This window comes from Pholis gunnellus (genome assembly GCF_910591455.1).
Source record: "Pholis gunnellus genome assembly, chromosome: 8".
Classification (NCBI taxonomy): domain Eukaryota; kingdom Metazoa; phylum Chordata; class Actinopteri; order Perciformes; family Pholidae; genus Pholis; species Pholis gunnellus.
The window spans coordinates 11,496,985-11,523,034 of record NC_136534.1 but is presented as its reverse complement, the minus strand read 5'-3'; the positions used below and the strand labels follow the sequence as shown (position 1 = coordinate 11,523,034).

General features: G+C 39.7%; 1 long non-coding RNA gene across 1 annotated transcript in view; it reads right to left on the bottom strand.

Moving 5' to 3' along the window:
* Window positions 1-12,660: 12,660 nt before the first annotated feature.
* LOC306700324 overlaps window positions 12,661-26,050 on the bottom strand; it is a 45,077-nt gene continuing 31,687 nt past the window's right edge. The window contains exons 3-4 of the long non-coding RNA XR_013767202.1: window positions 19,007-19,064; window positions 12,661-13,556 (exon numbers count right to left, since the gene is read on the bottom strand). This is a non-coding gene — a long non-coding RNA (uncharacterized lncRNA). The remainder of the gene's footprint in view (window positions 13,557-19,006; window positions 19,065-26,050) is intronic.

The following is a 26,050-nucleotide window of genomic DNA, read 5'->3' as shown; positions in this document are numbered from 1 at the left end:
TATTATCATGCCTAAATCGCAATCATTTTGTCTACCTTTTTCCCATCTGTCTCTATCTTCTTTTCCTTTGCCCTCATTACTGTCTTCCCTCCTTTGCGCTTCATTCTGATGCAAAGTCATTTTCTCTTTATTCTTGCATCTTTGTTTTTTTTCCCTCCTAGTTCCAGTGCTTCTCTCTTCAACTGTTTTATGTTTGCTGCTATTTTAGACAGCCAGCAGCATATTTGCACCTGCCACCGATCAAACTGTCAGTATTGAAGATGTCAAGCAGGAGCTAAAAAAGATCCCACTATCCGGTGTAGGGTGAGTAATTCTGTAGAATTTTAGGATTTTGGAGGGAAAAATGTGCACAGGAGTAATTTGAGATCTTGCTATTTAGTTAACATGGCTTGTGCAAAATTGAATCGAAATACACTGTATGGGTGTGGAGGGGGGGAGGGGGGGGGGGGCTAGAAGCAAAAGAACAACAGTAGATGAAACAGAGAGATGCTGTATAGGGACGAAAAGAAATCACAGGCAGAGAGATCAAGAGTGAAATATAAAGAGAGTAGGAGACACTGAGAAACACAAACAGGGGAAATAATAATAGGCTGAGGCAGCTGAGAGATAAGAGTGAAATGGAGGCTTGATTGGGATGAAAATGAGATGACACAAATGAGACAGAGGAAGAGAATTGATATGCCGTTTACTGACAACACAAAGGATGCCACACACATTCCTTCATAAACAATTTAACTATATTTCCCATATAACGCACCCTTAAGTTATTCTGCACCATATGCTTGTCCCATTTACTTACGGTTCCACATGCAAAGAGTGCTCTGGCTATAATTTAAGAATAATTTGTTCCTGCTGTTTCATATGCCCGTATCTTATTGCTACCCATATGACCAAGCAGCGTGGCATTCAGTTTACATACAGTATGCCTCTATTTCCAACATCTCCATCAGATAACATTCAGCACAATCACACTCAATATTGGACTGGCTATTCTTTCTCTCATAGCACAATGTTTTTCTGATTACCATCAGAGGCAATATGGGGCACCGCAATTCACTTGCAAATGCTGCATGTATAAGACCGTATTATGCTTTTATTGGCATCTGAAAACATTTCTAATATAAGGACGGACACAGGGGGGAGGAATAAGAAGGCACTGTGCTGGGTGCAGCCTTCAATAATACAATTTTGTGTTCAGCAGCAATAGAAGACCCCCTCCTGTGCCGCACACATACTGCACTGGCCTGTCAAGCAGGCTTTTATTATGAGAGACAGTAAGGGAGAGAGCATCTGAGACAGCAGGAACAATTACAGTATTATTTGGGGTTTGGTTATTTCCTGGCACCCTGTGTCTATTTATGGGAACATGCAAGCTGGTGTGCATAGTGGGATTTATCCTGTCTTTTGCCGCATATTCTATTCACTATTACTAATCAAGTAGCCTTTATTTTAACAATGTGTAGACCTTTGTTTTAAAGGGTTTACTTCTACTTGGTCACCATAAAACAAAATGTATAATATGATACTGCATGTGGCATTAATAAACATGGCTCATTTCAGCAAACATGGTTGATTAGGTTTGTTTATTTGTTGGTAATCCCCAACTATTTGTGTGCAGTTGTTTGGCGGGCCTATTCCTTGAATAGAAATATGATACTCTAAAAACTTGTTAAACTTTATAGAGCAACAGAAAATCTGACCTCTTCATTTCTTTGTGCTTGATTTAGGCTAATGGGTTATAATGATCCAATACTGAACTGAAGCACACAATTTTCATAACAGCAGCAACTCAACTCCAAATTGGCCTTTTGACTTAAATGAAGGAGGAAATTCTAGCCAGAGTGCCTATTGGCAAAGGACCAACCAAGTCCTCTCAGGTCCAGCTAGTCTGGTCAGTGGATAATGTGTATTGCCTGCCATCAGGGACGTGTTCCAAGAAGCAAGTTTTCCTGAATTGTCTGGTATTTTACTGAGTAATTCCAGGAAGGCTTTTTACATCCGTTAATGTCACCATTGCAGTGACTGAAGGCTAAAAGGCAGCAGAATCCACCACTTGCAAAATTAAGGTAAAATCTTTGATGAGATAATATTAACAAGAATGATTTAATATACAGATCCTCGTGTCACAAGTATTTGGTACAAGACCATGCCATAAAATCACCAGAATGACAATCACCTCTTCAACCTTAAAAAAGATGTGTCAATATCTACAGCCCATGTTAGGCAGTTGTAAACAAAATGAGGTTCCTCAAATTGGAGCCCTCTTTCAGTGTATCACCATGTTGACACGGTATTAATAGGACGGCCTCTACTTTGACGGCTGTGTTAAATGTTATCAGCAGTACAGTTGCTGACACAGAGCTGTGACATTGGCAAAGCCAGCGGTAAGGGACTGAAAAGGTGGGGATGATAAAAAATAATGAGCTGCCTCAGTTGCCTGCATATGAGCCATAAGCTACTGATATCATTAACATTTGTCAGTTAAACATGACACTTTTTCATATGAATGAGTTTTCAGTTCAATAGGGAAATAAATAATTAGCCCATAAACAAAATAAATCACATTTGTCTGACCTTAGAGGCACAAGACATTAAACAGTGAGGAAACTGGAGCTTTTATTGGCTGATTGTGTCAGGCACGTTGCAACAAACTGGCTTCGATGGCATAGATACAACGCTCCTTTCAAAAGTCAGGGAGCCGCAAGTAATACATAAGTTATGTGCTATCTATTTTTGAACATGTGAGAAAATTGTATCTCAGCATACAGTTTTTTTTTTTTTAAGAATGAAACAAAACTGATGAGATTATACATTTTCATGCATCACCATGTGTGGTGTTCAAACCCTGGCATGTACTGTAATTAGTGTGATGCTTATTTTGAAACGCAGAATTGAAATATTATATCTTATATCTCTACCAACTGGTATGGCCACTGATCATCCAGACACAACTATCAAGTGCATTAATGCCACTGCAGAGTTCACTGCCACAGACGCAAGTCAATGAAAAGTAATTTGCTGAGCCCCATAAGATTTGGACTGTGACACATTGTTTGATGTTTTAGCTCTCTACTGTTATTACTTTACTGAATATGAAATGACACAGTAATTATGGGCTAAAAGACTGGCAGCTTTAATTAGCGGTTATATTCATCCATATGAAGTGAACAATTAAATAACTACTGTCGTTTCACATCCATGGTAATTAAAGCATCAAACAATGTGTCACTGTCCAAATACTTAGAATGCAGAGAAGGACTGAGAATAAACCAATGGATGAGCTCAAATGTTAAGCGCTATTCCAGACTCCCAGTGAGCTTCTGAGCGTCAGTGGTGAGCAGAAGTTACTGGCATGTTGACTGGTGCTGTGATGTGTCACAGAAACACAAAGTTGTATGGTTGTAGTGCAGACATATAGGTCTATTCGTTGTTACATCATTAAAAAAAACGTTTCAAGAAAAGACACACACAGATACGTTGGATGATAGTAAATGATGTGATGTGACATGGTATTACGCATCATACGTCACACCATTATCAGATCTAATGAGCGAAGTGGAGAAAGGCGATGGCGTGGCTGCTGGCCACTGACCTTGACAAGGAAAGAGAGGAACGTTGATAAAGTAATAGACCTTTTACACAGCAGATATGTTGGCTTGTAGCAGGAAATGCACTGGCTTAATTGATAACATGACAACAGCGTTCCCTTTACGTGAGTTAGTTCCAGGATATTGTGATTTTTCACTCACTGCCGCGACATAGCGGGTCACTTGATGAAATTGAGCGATCGTTAATTAACTAAGTATCAGCTGTGCTTTTCCTGCTAAAGTCAAAGTGTCTGCTGTGAAGAAATCTATTGGTCCATCAAGAGATAGTCATATATTTAATGACATTTATGAAAAAACATGATGGGAAAAAAATGAGATGCTGTTAATCAGTAAAAGAAGAGGAGGGTTTAATCCAACATCATCCCACTTGTAGAAAAGCATGTGAATAACATTACGAGATCAGATAATGAGAAGATAGCAGATCTATTATTGATAATGACCCTCTATGACTACTTTACTGCAATGCCAAGTGGTGGCTGGCTACTCAGCAGGCTTATGAGTACACTGTGCTTACAGTATCGCCGGCTCTAATCTTGTCCTCCAACCTCTTCTCCGTCATTACTCACTTTTCACTGATGTATTAATAACACTGCGTTCTAGCAGATTGCTAGCACACGTAGGAAGAGGGCCAAGCGGAGCTGGAGGCAGCCCAGGAGGAGGCCAGATCTGTGAGCGCTGAGCTCTTTAAAATGAAGAACTCCTATAAGGAGGCTTTAGTTCAATTAGAGACTGTGTAGAGGGAGAATAAGAACCTGCAGTGTCGAGTACATCAAGCACGTTCTTCCCTTGATTAACGCTTAACTTTCTGTTCAAGTTTAACAAATTTAGAATGTAACACACTTGAATTAATTGGTCTTACATCTCCCTTTATATAAGTAGATTCAATGTAGGTGGTTTAAGGAAACCCAAGCCATACAAGCTGCTGATATCTTTCCTACATTTTCTTATTGGCGTCTTTGCAGTATTCTGTTTCCAAAGTGTCATTTTAGACCAATTCATTTCTGTCTGCATATGGAATAATATGGAGATGCATGCTTCAATACAAGACATGAAAAAGGTTCTCACCATCAGTAACATGCAGACTAGAAAGCTTACTTTCAATCAGTTGGATGGCATTCATCCATGACAGAAATAAAATAAAAAGGTTACCCTTTATAAATAAACATTAGCTTCTGCTAGTTAAGTGTGTGTGTTAGAGCCAAACATTATGTTGGGGAAAACACTATTAACAACGATGGCAACATAAAAAAATTTAAAAGTGTCTTATGGGAGGCTTAGGATGATGACTTTACATTGTAGCTAATATTATGAAACGTTTTTTAGTACATTGTAACTTCGTTCTCCTTTCATCTACTTGAATGTCTTTTTTTAACCATAACATACAGTAGTGTGTGTTGTACGGTTGTCAAATGGTTTCAGTATACTGTAATATTACAGGGACCGTTTGAATTCGAACAATAAGAAAGAAATTTGTCTGATTGTTTTGTCTGTCGCTGTCACAGATGGCAATGTGCTAGTTCAACTATCGGTGTCAATGGAATATTCATAACACAGCCACATCAGGATTGCCAGACCAGAACATGTTGGTAAAGTAAAATGCACTGCAAACTAAACAAAGACAACCTCAAGAATTATTTTTATTTAGAAAGTATATCTACAACAAAACGTCAGTAAAGTATGATATTTGAACCACATGTATGGTATCACCTCCCTAATGGATTTCATCAGAGTGGTTTATTGAATTGGTCTGCAATATTTCAAGTTCCTTGATAAGGAGTCAGCATGAGGAGCCCAAGATTCTGTGTGTTCAGATTCGGCTGAACATGGAGGTCAATAGTGAAGCGGACAGGAAGTTGGCAGAGAAGGATGAGGAAATGGAACAAATTAAGAAGAATAGCCAAAGGGTGATGGACTCCATGCTGAGCATCCTGAACTCTGCGGTGAGGAGCAGGAACAATGCTGTGTGGATCAAGGAGAAGATAGAAGGAGACATGAACGGTGTGAAAATGTAACTGAGCCAAGCCAATCACCAGGCTGTTGGGTCCCAGAAACAAGCTCAAAGACGTGCACGAACAGCTCGGACTCGGTTCTGGATCATAGATTGAATATAGCTTTAGTCAAAAAGGCTGCAACCAACAGCTCAAGTTGTGATGCCCAATCATAATTTCCCAGTGAAGACACATGATTTGTGTTGTTCCTTGTCTATTATTTATTGATTATTTATTTATCTGTTTGTTTGTTTTTTTCTTAAGGGCTATCGTTCTGTTTGGAACTTTCTGTCATACACTAGGTGACCAATAGGCCAAAAGCCACACTAAACTGCACAGGCTGGTTATGGGCTTGATTTTAAATTACTTGACTTCAGTTAAGTGGGGTTATTTACAGGATCCTTACTCTCCAAGCCAAACATTCTGCAGGAATGGGCCACAATACCTGCAACAACACAGAGGTAGTGACGAAACTTGCCTTCAGGCTGCGCTGTAGGAGTGAACAACAGAGGAAGCATCTATTTCTTACGTACATCAGTGGCAGGTACACACACTGACACTCACACTTCTACAGTACACACAAATACTGACATTGATTTGTACACATGCACAAACACACAGGCACACACTCAATAGGTGGTCTGACAAAAGTGGTTTATTGTGCATGAATGCTCCTCAAATTTCACTGTGTTGCATCAGCCAGCCAGCTGTGTTTTTGCTAAATTAGTTTGCCCTCGTTTCCTAGAGCAAATAAAACAGCAGAGTATGCAGTGCGAATGACGTTTCGATCTCACATTTAAAGTGAACCATAGCTGTATCGATATATTATCTTTTATATGGTTTCATTCCCTGTCATTACCCACATACTTTTTTCTGTCCTCAGAATTTCTTAGATGTATTTGTAATGACTTCAAAGCATAAAATATTTTACAGACAAAACATGGGGAATAGATTGTTGAGCTGGAACATTATAGCATGAATTGAGTAGACAGCTGCTTTATAATCAAAAACAAAGGGACACATTTTACATTGATCAATTTACGCCAAATACTTGAACATGCAGGCAAGTCCAGTCATTTTGTGTTTCATTTTTTTGCTACGCAAATTTGTTCCTTCAGGACTTTTTTTAAATGAAATATTAACGGAATACTCTTAACGCTTCTCTTTACAATATTCAGCATTAACACAGCAGCAAACAACTATTTATATTTTAAGATATAGTGGAGTAATGTCTCCCTGAGCAGAGAATGAAGTCACTCTCCCTCTGTGTGTTGTTGTAATCCGGCCTTCTCTGTGTAGCCGCATGTGTCTTTTAGCGCATCTACTGATGACATGTAGTGTTAAAGCACTTTGAGTTGTCGAAAGACTAGAAAAGCGCTATAAAAGTACAAGTCCATTTAACATGTTAGTGCATGTAAATGTGCCCCACTGGCTAGCTCATGGCCCCTGCTCTACACTGCGCTCATATGGGGGTTACAGCTGATAATGTTGTCTCGACTGACGGCATCCTTGAGGAAACGTAAAGCGTCCACCCTCCTGTTTCCCCTCCGGTAACACTGTTAGCTGTCTCAGCACTGTTGCCGTCGTTTGCACAGTTAGCAACGTTAGCAACGTTAGCTGCGAGCCGCCGGCCCAGCCTTCGTCATTGGAGGCACTCGATATGCTCTGATTTTTTAATTTAGCCCATTATATCCTTTGGCAAGTTGCAAAAGTACCAGCAACACATACAAAGGATAGATTATAGATTCCTCCTAAAAAGTATCTTCCATCTCAAATCAATATTCATGAAATATGTATTAGAATATACAGTACATATTTCATAATATAATTTTCATAAAGAATGCAAGATATAATTATGTTATCACTGACAATACATCTAGTTATGTGGTTGAATTTGTCAGAAAACATTTTCTGATTATGCAACTATGGTGATGAGACTTTGAACCATTGTCAGCCTCTGTCACGCGCCTGTTTTGTTTAACTAATTAAAGGCTTAATCATTTCATTACTTATTCATTTATTTGTTCATATATTTGCCCGTTTCATCAATCATCCAGTGAGTCATATAATGTGATACAAAGACTTTAACACCATCACACATTAATTCTATTTTTGGGGAAAGCTAAGTCGACAGTTCACAGTCATGACAAAATATATCTTCATATGTCCCCTTGGCCGTTTGGTCTTATGCCCTGTGATCAGGTAACATTGTCTGTCCCCCTATTTTCTGTTGTCAGAGAGTCAGATCTGCAGACAGAGAGAAACATTTATTTAACACCCACAAGTGTAAAACAGACTGTATTATATTTTGCATCTACTAAGGAAGGCTATGCACACATTTCACTCCTGTCATCCATTATTCAGGTATGAAAAAGCATCGCAACATAAAAAACAGCATAACAAAGTTGTATTCCTGTGTCGTTAACATGTCAGGCAGCCAGATCATGAGACAGGAACAGGAGATCCAAGGCAGGCAAATAAATGAAGTTGTGATTGACAACTGCAATATTCAGGATATCATTTCTTCGTGGAGCAGTGTCAGTGGACTTCTCAATCCATCTGTTCTGAGGTCTTTGAAATGTATTCAGGAGTTTAACACAAATCAGTTATCTCAAATAAAACATAACAAGCAGGGTTTCTGTCTACCGAAGTCCTGTATTGTGCCTCCAAACAAGCAGTGTGTCTATGCATTTGATCAAACGGCTCTTGTTCTTGGGTGTAGGTGATAGCTGGCACTGTAAATGTTTCATCATTCTTTTCTGGCTCCTGTCTCAATAAGTAAAAACGTCTTTTCTTTTTCAATCTTAGAAAATTCAGAAATTCAGCTGCTTGTGTGCATGCTGAGCTACACGTATACATATGCACAACATCCATGCACACTGCAGGCCTGTCAGACCTTGTTTCTTCGATGAAGTTCCAGTGTGTCTTTCATCATGGTAAAAACAATGTGTGCAGGCCATAGTGACATTTTCACATACACAACCACTGAATTAGGCCCAACCCTGCTGGTATTTTTAGCTGGCGGAAAAAAAATGATTTCAAACTGAATCTGTCTGATAGTTACTTTGTCGTCTTTAATCCCCTTTCACATTGTACTGAACGCTCTTTCTTCTGCACAGTACTGGGTTGTTGTTTTTCTAGTCTGGTCTTGTCTGCAATGCTTTAGTGTAGATTGTTTGTTTTTGTCAATTCCTACTCCTTTATATTATATCGCAGCACAAAGGGAAATGTGTACCACATGCTGTTGCAGTTACATACAGTGCTAGAATTCAACCTCCACCCCTTTACAGATATTTTTAACTCCTCTGACAGAAGTTTTTCCAACAGAACCTATCTTTGAGACAGCCTGATGGTGAAAAGTGTGATAAATTTCCTGCTTTCTTGTGTCACTTTTCTCTGTTCTGATGTGCTGTGTTTGATTTCTTTGCGTTGTCTGCTCTATTTTAAGTTGCTTAAGCTTTTTTCCCTTATTTGCATATTCCATTCCAACTCTGCTGTATCACATTTGTCTATTCTATTGTTTTCTGACCTTCCTGTTATTCGCTGTGTTTTTAGTATCTCAGTATCAGGTGCAGTGAGTGACAGTTATTGGTCTGGTGTCAGTGGCTCAGGCGTTACCTTTCTTCAAGGCTGATCTCATTTCCTGCACACTTCCTCTGCGGGGTTAACGGCTGGCAGGCTCATACACATCCTGGCTGAGGTACATGCTGTAGGAGGGAAAACGAAATAGGAGCCATTGCTGTCATGGGCGCTAACAAGTGGAAGATCGCATGTGTATGGTGGCATTTCACGGCATAATGTCCAATTAAGCCAGTTGATTACAGGTGTCATAAAGCATCATGCAGCTATGATAATCATACGTCTTCCTTAATTGTCCAATAAAACCTGTAATTTTTCATTATTGCTTCCCCCTTACACAGTATGTATCTGTTGGAGCCCTAGTTGATCAAAAGAAGAGCACGTAACATCACCTTTGCTTGTTGAAATGGGAGCTTTTATTTAACTTTGCAAACAAGCATTTTGTATGCCTCTCAGGAGGACAAGCGGTGGTACAGACTGTTTGAAACGTGAGAAAAAGTGCATTTTGCAGTAAGGTATTTGTAGAGTGTTAAAATTGATGTCATTTATCAAACTACTTCCTCCAGAAAGTTCAAAATTGAAACCCTCAAGGCTTTTTTTGCTTGCACTGTCTAATGGCTTAAGTCTAATGGCCCCGTCCTAACTTTTCAGCCAGAGTGAAATCAGCTTATTGTTGTAGCTTAAGTGAAAAAAGCAATCAATGGTAAAGAGCAGACAGGTGATGTTCAAAAATGTAAGGTACGCACTACTGGTGGGGATGGTTTTTGTGGACTTTTGAAAAAGAAAAATCACTTATAACAAGTTTAATAATATAATTCGATTTTAAATGTGTAAGTCCCTAAGAGATGACGTGGTGAACAAAAAAGTTGTGAGAAACATATTGCATTAGTAGACTATTCCATAACTTATGTTTGCCCTACTTAAAGTTAATGCGTTATACTGTATGCCACGCATATGTTTCCTACTTCAGTGGAACTGAGTGTTTATACCTCACATGTACATGTGCTTAACCAAATATCATTAAAAAGTAAGAAGCAGAGAAACAAGGTCTTTTTTTAAACAAGGGCCGTGTTCACATTACACCTCAAAATCTATCAACCATGTCTACTCTACTCATCCACAAAAAATGCTGTTCCTATTGTTTTCTTAATTAAAGCTGATTCCACCTTTTAAGCACAATTCATGATCCAGATAGCAGCTCACAGGAATAAGGCCAGATGTTGGACAGAGCAGGTTTTACGCTCTGTTCCCTCTCAGGAAATCTGTTCATGAATGTCTCAATGTTTGACGGTATGACTGTGCGCCAGACTGACAGAAAGTATGACAAACTGCCCTAAAAAATAATAAAATCCCTTTGCCTGGCATTTAGATCCATACCATATAATGACAGTGAAATGAAGTGAATCATGAATGATTTATTAAACGCCTTATTTAATAAAAACTCAACCCCATACAGTGCCTATAGAAAATAACATTCACAGACATTCAAGTAAAACAATTTTACCTACGATTCAATTCCATACCATCGAATATCGGCTCATTCTGACTAACTCTAAATCAATCCAATGTGTGCTTCAGACATTTATGTTCACTTGTGAGGGTTGTTAAAGAAAAGCTCAGCTCAGACCTCCTTCCTGTTTTGTGTTTACTAGTGAGATATTAATGTTATATATCATCAGCATGCTGTACACTGCAATATACCATTTACACTGTAATGGTATGTCCCAAAGTCTTTGATTTTCCTGTCTGGCAGACTGACTGGGGGCCCAGAGCAGAGGGAAAGGAAGTGTGATGAACTGCCCATGGACAGCTGGGGCCCAGACCTGACCACTGAAGCTGGGGTTAGGAACCACAGACAAAGATCGAGGGAGCCTTCAAAACTGATCACTGCAGGGGTGTGATGGGCTAACCCAGCTCTGGCATTTTAAATTATCTACATGTTGTTTTCTTTTATTTAAAAGAAACAAAAGGGTTTAATTTCATGATTTATAACATTTGACTGTTTTAAACTTCCAAAGCTGTTGACATTTCTCAAAAACTATCTAAACATTGTTTGCAGAAATTGTTTCCAGAAGGATAAAGCCTTTGGTGATGTCCTGACTCCAGCAGAGCCACCAGCAGGTCACATTTTAGGATTTTAGTCAAATATCTTGACTGCTGATGGATTGATTGCCATTTAATTTGATACAAGCATATGAACAAACTAACGACACTGACATCAGCCTCAGGTGTATGCATGGTTAGCACGCTAAACTGAGATGCTGAACATGGATAACATTAGCATTTTTATTACCGTCATAGTCAATGCCTAGCCCCGCAAAGCTGCTAGAATATATTCTCAGTCTTGGTTTTATTAGCCTATGTCAAGTCATCAAAACAATCTCGGCTTTAAGAGAAATTACATCAGAAGTAACCCAATATGATTATAACCTGATGTAAGGGCAGATATAGTTAACATGCTGACAAGAGTTTTGTCATGAAAATATGTGATTTCTTTTTAATAAATAAACAAGTTTGGTGTAGACGGTAAAGTCAAAAAAGGAAACCACATAATTGTAGAGGGTAAGTAGAGTAAAGTACACCTATTATTATTTTTGAAGTTGGTTTCCATCCATGGTCGTCGCATGGGGGTGCGAGGCCCTGCTCATTGCAAAGTATGGGCATGAATCACAGTCACGTGCACATAGTTGTTCTAGTTCTACTGTACGCACTCTGGCTTGGCGCCACAATTGGGCTGAGGCCCAGCCTCCTGTTCCCCCCTGAATTATTACATTTAGCACCTTTGGACTTGATGTGTCTATAGAAACATAAACAACAAAAACAGCTACATTATTTGCCCAATAGGTGTGACTGTTGTTGTGGAACGATGGACAGCATTGTGTGTGGGTAAAGACGCACCTACACTCGCACAGCTATGTCCGTGTATCACTGAAACTGAGTGGAGGAGAACAAGAAACAGACAGACAAACACTACACGTCACTTAATTTGCTTTTAGTGGTTGTTAATAGAACTTTTAGCCTTCAGTCCATTCTTCCATACCATTGTAGCAATCCACAGACGGAGGGGAAACGAGAGAGAATCGTTCATAATTTCAAAACATTTTTAGTGCTCTGTCTTGACTATGCAGTGTGAAATTGACTTAGAATTTCATGAAGCATGTCAAGAACAGTCATATATATATATATATATATGCTTTTTATATGCTTGTAATCCCATATATATATATATGTAAGTACATATACATAAAGACTGTGTGCGGTCACACACTTTGCACAGCCCGTACAACAGTTCTGTTTCTATCATTACAGGTCAAACTGGACGTGCACAAATAAGGGACATGCAGTAAGTGAACCACAAAGATATTATAAAACAAGGCTTAAGAAGGCTTTTAGTGTATTTCTAACACATTGCTCACTTTGCATCTTAAGTCTCTAGTGACATTACAACAGCACCCTGCAGCAAGCCACTCAACTCTTAAAGGGCTTTAAAGCACAGATGTGGAAGACGTCGCATATAAGAGCTACTTTACACAGTGCATCATTCCTACACTGCTAGATTCTCATATGACAAGTGTAGTCCCATGTTTTCATGAGTCTGTTGAGACACCATTAAAAATTCTTTATTCAACCTTATATTACCCAGATTTGTCGCAGAACAATACAAGATGCATTAATAATCTATGGTGGGATGATAAAAGTGGAATGCTGTACATATATTGTCACATTAGAGCTCTACATTCTGGGAATATTTCTACACAGAGCTTTACATATTGTATGAGTACATGTTGTTAATGTCGTCTTTGTTCCCCCGTGACCACATTGGGAGTATTACTTCTTAACGGAAACAATGCACATACATGAATATGTCGTTGTACCACACAGTGGGGTTGTCGAAGCTGCCTAACACTGTGAATCCTTAGATGCATACATTGTTCTGATCTAAACAGCACTTTCTCATGTATCAGTGAACATAAACAAGAATAGTCATTTCCAAATACATCATACACACGTACAGCGTAGTAAAGCTCATGGTGGCCCTGAATTTGCAATGAATTAATTAGTCAATTTTGATAGAGCTATATACAAACTCATTGTCTTGAGAAGCATTAACAAAACTTTGCAGCAAGAGTTGTCATGATTCACACCTTAAAACACACACAAAGTAACATCAATGCATAATGATTTTCTCACTTATTTACAGTCGGTGATATCCTGTGAAAAGTAACACTTGGGAAATGAAGGAGTTATATGACAACAGAGATGATGAACACGTTATCGTATATATGTGATTGATATGCATAATTAACTGTTAACTCCATCAAGCAGTTTTCCTCTTTATCTTCATTTTCTTCTCCATTTCCACACAGGCTTCACTGAAGATCTGCATTACACACACACACACACACACACACACACACACACACACACACACACACACACACACACACAAATAGCAAACATATACAAAGATGAATGCCCGTAAATATGAACACAATGAATTGAATTTTAAAACATGTTTTCATTTCCCTGTTGTGTGTGTGTGTGTGTGTGTGTGTGTGTGGGGGGGGGGGGGGGGGGGGGGGGGGGCGCCTGTGATGATATATGATATTTCACACAATCAGCTCCAATGTGACAGTCTCCATAATGATCACCAAGATCATTTGTATATTTAATATATATATATTTACCCTTCGATTGTAAATTTCACTGCCCAAATATCTTTCACTCACTGTCAGAATTAGAATATGTAAGAATGTGGACGCCTTGAATACAACCCAAGACAATGATGGTTTAATTACAGTAGACATTAAAACTCAAAAAAAAGAAATTCAAAGTAATTGTAAGATAATCTAGCGGTCCCTAGAGGTTATGTTGCTCTTTACACCCCATGTGAACAACCCTACTACCTGCTATCCTTAGCCCCCTGCACTGTTGCTCTTGGACTGAAAGCCTTAATCAGAGGACCAACTTTGCCTTAAGGGGATCTGCCGCTTATGGCCTCTCTGAGGGTCCCACATGTTGCCTTTACTGTACAAATAACAATTAGTGCTCATGTATTGCATTTGCGACTTAAGGCCATTTTCTATAGCGAGGACCTCTGTAAGATGACGTTTGCTTTTCTGGGGAAGTCAACATGGGATCATTACTCAGCATGTTGCAGAGTGTAGATTAGTCTGAATATGAGTGTATGGGCAAAATGAAAATGGCCTCATAAATCACCACTCTTTGATACTATATCATTAAACAGGATCTGACATATAAATCACTACAGAGTCTATATTATCCCTAGGGGGTATGTGCACTTTGTCAGGCTGTCTGTCTCCCAACATGTCAGTCTGGCAGACTTGATTTCTGGATCACTGTTATTATGAAAATCATAACATTTAACAGGGTATGGTATTTTAAACATCCAACATTGAAAGCCAGTGTCTTATAGCTAAAGCCAATATACAAGGGAACAACTGACAACATTGGGTTATGCATTTGGGTCTCACTTATGAATTCCATGTAAACTGTAAGTAGAACTAAATACAACTGATCAATAACTTACAGATACAGCATGTGAATACAGATTTAGGTCCTTGACACATTTCTCAATGTCTGTGGAAGCAAAGTGACTTTATGTGAAAGAATGGAACTCATAAAGGACGCATTTCCTGGTAACAGCAAACTCGATTAGTCTGGTGAGGAAAACACTGCTGTATGAAAACGACAGCCTCAGCTGAGAAGGAACCCAGGCCAAATAGGCTGTTAAAAGAGGATATATTGTAGAAGTCATCAAATCAGAACAGAAAAGTAGACAAAATTCCCGCCAGACTGTGTCTCTAGACAGTCAGACAGTCCAACTATATCAGTGTGTCATCTTTCAGTGAACACCCCTGACTCACCATGACAAATCGGAACACTGCCTTCTGTAATGTGCTCAAAGTTAGCAATAGCTTGTTTATTCCTGCACAGTAGTTGAAAATGAACAATTGTCCACACTTCATTATAACAGTCTTATCTTATCAAACGTGAAATCCTCAGCTTTTGTCAAAAATGTGACACAACAATATGGTGGAGGATATATTATTGTCCAGGATATGTGTGCAGTCCTTGTCATCATCTCAGGGGTCACGCGAGACCAACAATAGCCTTTGGTTTATATTTAAAACGTGAACACGTGGTTTCTGACTTGCAGGAATAAAAACAAGCACAAATAAAAGCAGTCACCAATCAACACAGCAACAACAAGTCAGCTCATTACGCTATGATGTTGAAGCGAAGCGGAAAGGAAAAGGTGTGTGAAGAAAGAAAAAAAAAACATGCATTGTGATGGGAGAAAGAAGAGATAACCCTACACAAATGTAATCCCAATTCTCTTTTCCTGTCTTCCTCTATGTTCTTTTTTCCCTCCCTCTATCTGCTCTTTCTGTTTCAACTAATTGTGCTGCCTCACTTTCTCTTCACCCCTCCTCCCCCTTCCATTCTTTCTGTCAGTCTCTGTTTCTCTCTCTCTATGAGCAGACAGGCAGAGACAGGGAGACTGTTGTTGTGCTTGCAGTCTGACACTATCAGCTCATAAATCCCTGTCAACAGCTTGTATGTCTCCTCTCTCTCTCTCTCTCTCTCTCTCTCCCCCTCCACTGGGGAAGGAGTGGAGGAACCCAATGACCTGCCAGTGTGGGTTTGACTGGCACAGACACACAGACACACACATGAAAACACACATTTAGAAAAAAGAAACACACACAGAGGCATGCACCCATGGATGTGCTATAGATAGATAGATGGATAAATGGATAGATGGATAGATAGATAGATAGATAGATACAAAGCAGTGTTTCTATGATTCAACCTCCCTCTGTCTCTCTCTCTCTCTCTCTCTCTCTCTCTCTCTCTCTCTCTCTCTCTCTCTTCCGCCCTATATCTTTCCCTCAGGCGATGTTTGCCGGCAGACAGTCATCATTCCCCCCCCCCGGCTCCCAAACCCCCCCCCCCCCCCCCCCCCCCCACCCCCCCCCCCCCCCCCCCCCCCCCCCCCCCCCCCCCCCCACCCCATCAAGGTTTACAGACCTTTCTCACTGCACGAGACACATGCAAGCACATAGGGGGCGTGCACACAGTCAGTCATATACACACATGCACACGTATCCTGCAGAAACACAAGTGCAGACATGCATGCACATAAACACACTCTCACTCAGACAGCCACACATGCACATGCTTGGCTCAGACTGCTAAAGAAGCAGTGAGCCAACCCAGCAATGTCAGCCAAAACTCAATACCCAGACTGACTGCAGTGGTGAAGGCACGCTGTAGTGAGCTGAGGTGAGGGGGGAACGAACCGAAGTCAAGCTTCTTCTGTTCCTTCACCGTCACTAATAGTTTATTCTCCAAACTTAGAAACAAATCTCGCTCCATGTGTTGTCAGTGGGAAACTCAGTTTGAACAATTTGCAGTATGTCTAAAACCCTGACTGACTGCAGTGCGAAGTTGTGCTGCGGTGAAGTGTGAGAGCTAGTACAGTGAAGCTAGAGCTGTCAGTCTGACATGCAGCGTTAGTAACGCTGCATGTCAGACTGAAAAGAGTTCTTCTCTGTTGAATTGATGGCCCTTTACAAGGGGGGTCCCCTTACCAACCTCTTAGCCTTATGTCACTTATGACATGCTAATTAATGTATAAGTGGCAACATATGAACCTTAACATAAAGTAAAATGATGGTCCTAATGGGTTTGTCAAACATGTCTGTCATACCATAACCGCAGTGTGAATATAACTCAATGGCCAATATGCACATAATCGAATAAAACTGCTAGTTATGCGGTTAGTATCAGTTCATTCTCCAGACTCAGACTCTATTCACACTGAACTCAATGTCCCTTGGATACATTTTATAACTTATTAGAAGGTGTATTTTTGTTTGCTTTTAAAAGAGCTAGGCTTATATTTCCTTTTGCCAGGCTAACACATTCCGGGTCTATTGTAGACACGCTGGACGCACAAAGATAAAACTAATATCAATTTTCTCATGTGACTGTGGATTTGGCAGAGAACACAGTTACTCTTCTTCTTTTTCTTCTTCTTTTTTTGTATTCCTCTTATTTGTGGAAACAATCTTGAGACGTGCACATTCGCAAAGGCCCAAAACAGAAGAGAATCGTTTTGAGGCAAATGTTGAGACAATGTACATGCTTTCCAAACTACCATTGTCACAACAAGAATTACATCTTTCTGCTCCACTGCCTCAAAACGTTGTGTACATTTCAAAACTTCAAGAATGTTCCGTGTCAAAAGCACTACAGTGCGAGTGATTCACTCAAGAATCATCTCACTGTGTTATCTCTGGACAATACGGGCACAGCCTACATCTCATGTGTCATAGGAACAACAGGGAAGCCTGTGGTGAATCATCAGCCCTGCCAGAGTTGCAAAGCTAGAAAAGCCTTTGAGCACGTTTAGTTTTGCAGAGGTTTTCATGTCCAAGGAAATCAAGAGCAAGGTTTTTGTGTTAAGTGTTATTAACTTTGGCAAAAAAAAAACACTATTTATACACTTTGTATGTGATTCTGCATGAACTCATATGGCAATGTCTGGTTCTGCATGTGTCTAAATGCGTGTGTGTGTGTGCGTGTCTGTGTGCGTGTGTGGGCGGGCAGGGGGGGGGGGGGGGGGGGGGGGGGGCGCACATGTCTTTGTGTGCAAAGGAAATGGCTGACAGTGAAAAATGTGACCAATTCTAATTTTAATTGCCAATGAAAAAAAGGCCTCAATATTTATGGGTTCTGTCCAGACGAACTGACGAGAAGGGTTTAAGCATGAAAGCATATTCCTTATCACAATTAAAAAGTGCTTTAACATGACTGCAACCCTTTGAAATTAGATTAGCAGTAATATTGGACAGATCGGCTCTGGCTTCGAACAATGGAAAGTGAATGGGGGAAAAATAAATTATTTAACAGAGCCAAAGGTAATGCCTTCCCTTTCGTTGTCTTTTTTTGTTTTGAATTAGCCTCATGCTATTTTTTTGATAGATTTCTTGTGTGGAACCACTAATTTCTTCCTTCTTTTCAACATGAAATATGATAAAAATATGCTTGGAGTCCAACCTAGGGATTTGATTGAAGGGACCAAAGAAGAAGAAGAAAGGGGGGGGGGGGGGGGGGGGGGGGGGAGTAATTTGACAACCTAGTTTGGAATCCTTATTAAAGCATTTGAAGCCTGGAGTGAAAGAAAATATCTTCTCTGTTGTATATATGGCACAGTTTCTGAAACTTTCTGAAACTTTTTTAATTTTTAATTTTGAGTCCACATGCAAGTCTTGATTGTAAGGATGTTATATGTATGTACCACCGATCTACACATACACATACATAGTGAAAGACACATACACACAAACAAACAAATGACTGTGAACTTGTCGGTTAAAATTCCCATCATGACAGAATAAAAAAATGGAATTCAGCCAGTCCTTAGATAAGGCCAAGCAAAGCCATGGGAAAATACAAGGCTGCAACTAAGGGCTGTGTAATTAGAGAGAGAGAGAGCTTAACCCCAGGCACAGAGAGGGAAGGAGAGGTGACAAAGTTGAGAAAAATCCTACCATGTTAACCCTGAAAGAGAAAATAGAGAGGACCAAGGAGGGCAAAAAAGCAAACAGAGAGCAGCTGCTGAGGATTTACGTGCTGTAAATAATTCATGTAATCAACTGTAGGGGCACAGAGAGAGAGAGATGGAGACAAAGACAGGTCTGCAGAGAGAAAGGAAGAGAGATGGAAATGGAGAGATGTGTAAAGACAAACAGGCATTGTATAGTGTAATAGACAACAGAAAGAGATTGTAACACTTACCCGGTTAATAGTCCTGTCTAGACCCAGTGGTGTTCCCCTCTGACTCTCTCTGCCACACCTGAAAAAACAATAACTGTGTTTAGTGTTATTCTCTGGTTACATGCACAGCTTCAGATTTCTGCTTCCAGGTTATGAATGTCAACTAAACCTGTACATGAGTTAATATATATCCCCATGAAATTGATTGTCTGTAAGCTTTTGACATAATGCTTGAACTTTATTAGGTTTGTGTATATGTCTGCTATAAAGCCCACTACAATGATCCACACTGTTTCAGGCCTATGATGACAAAAAGCTCCGTGCCTTTACAGCATGTTATATGTTTGTTTATTCATCAATTTAAAACCCCTGGCACCAGTAATGTTTCATTTTAGGTCAAACACTATTGCATATGTTGGTGCTTCCTACTGTATTGGTGCTTGTGCATGAGCCGACTGAGTGACACCATTGACATTAAAAAGTCAGCCTGTTGTCACCAAAGACCAAAATGTTTCACACTTTGACCACATTACAGTAAGTATATCAGTGAGCTCCACTTTCTGGTATGGGTGTAAAGGTGGACAGGCCTCCAGTTTGGACTTCATGCTGCCTGGGACATTGCACAACGCAAAAACTAAAACAACTACGTGAGTAATGAAATCCCATGTCTGACTCCTCCGACAAGGTATTTATGTACTGTAGCTTCATATGGTGATTACAAATCACCATATGGTGATTGCAATATTCTGAATATTGTCATGGGAGCTGAACTGATATAACATATTACATATGTAACAGCAATTATATATAACTATAGCTCACAATGTTTGAGTGTTCAAGTTTTATTTTTAGTATTTAGGTTGATTAAATGCATGGCAAGTTAATTAAGAGCCATGCTTTATCAAACCTTCTGCAGTACTGCCTTCTGATATATGATTTACTTCACACAACTTGTGCAGTATAATCCAAGTCTCTTTTATCCAGCCGTATACGCTCAGTACTTCTCAAACACGTGCATTTTATCCAAAATCTTACTCGCCTAGTTAAGACTCTTCCGCCACTACCGTCCAAGTGTGCACATGCGTGCTGCGGCTCCGTGTGCGCAGAGAAGGAAGTGATTTAAATGTATATATTCTTTGGCGAAAATGCGCTTTTGGAAGTACTGAGCATGCGGCTGGATAAACAAGACTTGGATAACACCGCACGAGTTGAGTGAGAGTTTGTAAAGAGATGGTGAAATGGTTTTACTGTTGTTCAACTTGGCCTCCGTTTCCTTCAATGTATAAAGGATTTACTATGGAGGCATGGGAGAGTCTTCTTTAGGAATTCAAAGGAACACGCAGTGAGTAACTGATATTAAAAGGTAATATAAAGGATGAGGTATTTAAGTTGAAAGAAGAATTTAAGCAAACAGCAATATAAAGTTGCAGGAATGCATAGTTGAAAAAGGCACACATACAAGTTTACAAAAGACCCATCCAGGTAACATTAACAAAATGTAATACATTAGATGTGAATTCTGAACCAGATTGATCTGGTTATTTAGACTCTCCTGTATTATATCACCACTTGTCTTGCTCTCCTTTCTCCCCCTTTCACCCTCCACTAAAAACCAGTCTATACAGATTACATCATAAAAAAAACGCATAACAATAAGAAACTCATTGCACTCTTTCTTTGCTCACTTATACTCTGACGCCCAGCAGCTTTTTGAGAAGATGCTGATCCTAAAATTCCCATGTGTTTGGTGGACTGGACCACAGCCAGTGGAAATTGCAAACAAACATTGGAGCTGTTGTGTCTGATGTGAGCACAAACAACCTCAAAGCCCTCGTCCTCACACATCACATCTGTGCGTGCGATTGTGTGTGCGCGTGGGTGTGCATGAAGGAAAGTGAGAGAAAGTGGGAGAAAGTGAGAAAGAGATTTTGTGTGTGTGTGTGTGTGTGTGTGTGTGAGAGAGAGAGAGAGATTGCAAGGGCCTAGAAGGCGTTTCAAAGGCATTACAGCATTAGATTTATGAGGGCATTCGCAGTAACACTGGCAATTAAACAAAGATCCCAGCTCCTGTCAAAAGTTCATATTAGGTCTTACTGTGGCGAGAGAGTGTGTGAGGAAGGGAGGCAGGAAGAGAGCGAGAGAGAGAGAGAGAGGGTGAGAGAGTGTGAGAGAGGGTTTGGAGGGTAGAGAGCGAGGTGAGACTGGTGGACCAGAGAGAAACAGAGAGACATTGAGAACAAGAGCCGGAGAGCAGAGGACACAAACAGAAAAACATTTCAAAAAGGGGGGAGAGAAACCTCTCATGACAGGCCAAAGGCGATAAAGGACACAACCAACAATTCAAAGAGCTACCAAGAGAAACTGTTACCAGCTCTCCCCTCCCCTCCTGTCTCTCCACCCCATGGTTTTAGCCGCCAAGCCCACACCACATTATGGGTCCCTGGGCTTTTTATAATGGCTGGGCGTGTTCTGATCCTGCACTAAAGTCATAGGCCGTTAAATCCCATTCCTAATTAGTGGTGGGAACCAGAATGAAAAAGGGAACAAGCAGATCGGCCGAGGAACAATTAAACATCAGTGAGGGAAAACAATATTTCACATCATGGCGTGTGATGGTGCCACACAAGGCACATAACATATACTCATGATGCTGTGGATTTCAACTAATGTTGGAGAATATGTGTCTCATATCTCCTCTTCCACTCTGTTGTAGCATTACTTGATACAATACAGTTGTAGCTAAAACTTCACAATGTCTATCGAGGTAAATCCTAGTATCTAACCAAAATGAAATACTATTTTTTATTTTTGTTGTTTTGGATAATGTATGGATGTGAATCTTAGCTTTGTAAACAATGGTGGAGCATGTTTTCTATCAGCACATCTTGAGAAAAGTGGAATAAGATATGTAGTGATATCGGTGCAGAAATCTCTATTTTTAGTAAGAGCTGACATTTTTGGTGAATTTTAATGTGTTTCTCGCTCGTACTGTAGAACAGAATGCTGTGGTGTGTGTGAGACCACATCAAACTGCATGTCCAACTCAAAACATATTGTCAAATGACTAAATAAAGATATTCATTGGAATTCCTGTAACTATTGGAGATAAGGAGTCTTCAGCTAACAGATGTATGTGGTGAGCAAAGCTTTAAAGTCTACAAATGTGCTGAAAACTTCATATATAAAGTAATTATATGATACATGCAGCACAGTATATGCATTGGCTTAAGTAAGTGTGTGTTCTTTCTTTCAGTAAATGACACACACAGAGAACCATACGCACACTGATGTTAATAATCTTAGGAATGACGAATGTAAAGGTGTCAGGTGTAAGTTTACAGACTGGGGTGTCTGTGCCTGACACATCAGTCAATGATGGGAATTTTTCAGGAAGATTTCAGCAAGTGAGCATTAAAGGAGCCACTTCATTGGTGATTTCTATTATCTTGCATATTAACATTCATACTAAGTTTTACGTAAATTTGAGTATGTAGTGCGTTCACGCTGTATAGTTTGGGGATTTTGTGTTCTCAAGAAATGCCAGGATGTATACATTCGCAGAAATGTTTCCGTACGAGACGTGAGCCTACTGAACACACTCAGCTGCCCAACAATGCATTGCGTCTGGGAGGCCTTGAGAAGGATTTTGAGCTAGGCTAAAAGCTTTTAAATGTTTTCATGCGAGAAAGTTACCTTTTAGATTACCAATATGTGGTAAGTTTATCCTCCAAAAAAACGCCTGTTCGGAAATTTGTTGCAATAGTTTTCAGAGATGTGAGGGAGCCCCTGGCGGGGTGCCTTGACACAGGCCCGGCTGTCGGTTGAGCATACTTCAGAGGGAATAGTCTCCTATTAAAATAAAATGTGTAAACACAGAATAACAGCAATATATCAATGGATTGCTCAGTACACCCTGGGCGCACGCCTTTCAATACTATCCAAGTGTGCCCATAATAATCTACATTATTTATTACACTCATGATATTCTGCTCATTACTTTGGTTGCAGCACTGATCTGCTTAAACTAGAATGTGGTGAATATCATGTTATTCCATTGTGCACATACTCCTGAGATCAGTACTGTTATGCACTGTTGCCCATTCAGCAACACAGTTTCTGATTCGTCGACAGACTCGGCCCAATGCATCACGGCATACATCTGGCCCTCGATAGGCTTCAGCTAACGACAACAACAGCTCCTTTCAACGCGAGGAAATGGAAAAACAATCACAGAAGACATTCATTGTTGGACGTATTAGTTTTATCATGTCTTCAAAAACCACAGCCCTCGTTGAAAAGCTACAACAGTATTAAAGTAGAGGACATTCAAAGTGAGTGTAAAGACTGTAGCGTTCCAGACACATTCTAAAAATAGTACTTAAGAGTAAATCTCTTCCAATACAAAGGAAAACATTTGAGCTTGTGAGACTGTTAGTTCAAAGACAGGCTGTAAGATGTGGCACAGTGATACAGCAATCTATCATCAGTCTGCTGCATACAGACTGTTTCAGTGAATTTATCTACGATGCAAGCATGCATTTAAGCTCTTACATGAATATGAGTTTTTGATTATGGGTCGCTGTTGGTCCAAAAGTAATACTCATCCCATTCCTTGAAATATGGGTTTGTGTCTCATTCTTTCATTTTTTTCTCTCTACTTTCTGTCTTATAGTTTCCTCTCTCCAAGTGATTGTTCTTGTCAACACAGTATTTCTCACTGTTGTGTTAGAAGCTAAAATGTGCTGACTCGCAGCATGGCCGTGATGTCAACACACTGGAATGCACCACCATCTCCAGAGGGGGTGGAAGGGCGAGTTTATATTTGATTGATTGACAGTTGCTAAGTCAGGCCACTGAGTGGTGGAATGTGTGTGAAAAGCGAGAAACAACGCAGAGAGAGAGAGAGAGGGGGAGATTATGACTGATTGACGGTACCTACTGAGCAATTAGAGTGAGATTAATTGGTTGGTTGTCACTTCATTGGACTGTTATTAGCCTAGCCTCTCCTCTCTGGAAACCATTTAAATGCGAGCTAATTGACGTAATTGTTCTGAAGACGACAGAACTCCTGTGGTATTACAGAACACACTTTGCTTTTCCTCAGTGGGTTAACAATGAACTGAATGGTAATTGACAAAATGTTGCAATTCAGAGAGAGGAGGCAGCAGCGAGACAAAGAGATGAAAGTCAGCAGGAGGGGAGAAAGGAAAAAAAAGAAAGAAAGTGGAGAGCGACAGCAAGAAGAAGACACAACATTGTGTGTGCACAAGTGTGTTTGTGTGTGTACAGTATGCGTGTGCATGTTCAAGCAGCATGGAGTTGAGGTCATGGAAACTTAACCGCCTGTGTGTTTTGGCCTGTGGATTAGCCAGGACATGCCTCCACTGTGGCTGGAATGCTTCTTTATCACACACACACACACACACACACACACACACACACAAGCACAAGGTCAGGCTTGGAAATTAGAGCAGTGTTTCAAATTACCTTGGGAGGATATTTATGTAATAACATAATAATAGAAACCAGTTAAAAAGTGTATAGGATTTATAAATGATCCATCCAAAGCATTAACACATATCACATCATATATTCTTGTAGCTCAAGCTCATTGTGTATTTATGATCTAACTAACTCATACACTTTAAATGCTGATACTGCTTTTAATATTTAAAAACGTGATAAATATTTGATTATTTGTGTATAATTAATGCAAAACTTACTGCATTATTGTCACAAAAAAAACGGAGCATATTTTCTTAAATGTCCGTATGTGTGTATTTTTTTACTTCCCTGATAGATATTTTACATTGCGCAACATGCAAATCACTGAAGAACAGGAGGAGTTTAAAATAAGTTGTCATGGAGATAAGATGTCAGATCAGATCAGTAGCATTCAGGATTTTCCCAAGTTTGCAATGTGATTCATTAAAAATACATCAAATTATGTGACAAAGTGATATAAACCAATTAATAAAAGGGTCTTTTCTCAACATTATCTCCCAGATGATCGGTCTGATAAACAAGAGGAAGAGCCGCGGATGTACTACTTACATCTAATGCTGGAAGAGGATTTTTCAAGTAAGACAGCTTCTGTGCTGTGTTTACAACCAAAGTCAGACTGTTTCCTGATGTGTTTTTTTTTTGTATTATTATTATTTGGATGAGTCCACATAATTCAAACATTCTATCTAAGAGATGCAACTAAAGTGCTAAAATTAGTCCTGAGGACTGACAATACGTCTACCAACAGTTACAGTTTTTCTGTAGAAATATTATATATCTTCAAACCAATCTTGTATTTCTGTTTGCTTTGCATTCAGCCTTCACGCTTAGATTATTGCAAGATGGAGCTAACTGGGTCCTTGGAACAGCACCGACAAAAATTTAAATACTAACGTAAAGTTAAATATTACTTTAAGCTGAGTGTGACATATAATTGACTCTAAATGTGTCATATCAATACAGGATTACCAAATTAAATTGTGTGCATAAATGTCATGCCACATACCCAGTTTCATATTGCCCCAACTGGAATTATTTAAAAATCGTAACTAGTAGAATAAGCTTACCTAAATGTTTTTAATTAAAGAGGTGTGATATTTAACCATGAAAACTGTATATAGTTTGCATGTTTTAAATAAATTAAACCAGTGAAATAAAATGTAAAGCTAGGCATGGTAAAGTTTAGAAACTAGCAAGAATACATTAGAACTTAAAATATATCCACCCAAAAAACCCGGCCCAGTGTTGCAACTGTTTTCCAATGAAAGTAGCAGCACTAGCTCCAATAGACAGTAGACGGGCACGTAGAATTAAATGATTGGACGGGGTTATCACAGTCCTGCAACAGCCCAACACATTCTCATCTGAACTCTTCATACTGACGCTTGATGATAACCTTTGGCATCACTCTCTAACCCAGCGTGTCAACATATGAGACTCCACTACACCCGCGGTAAGCATGTGGTTTATGTTGTGAATTCAAACAAAACCACTTTCTTAGGTTCAGGCAACAAAACCACTTAGTTAGGTTTAGGGTAAACATGGTTCGGCTTAAAATAA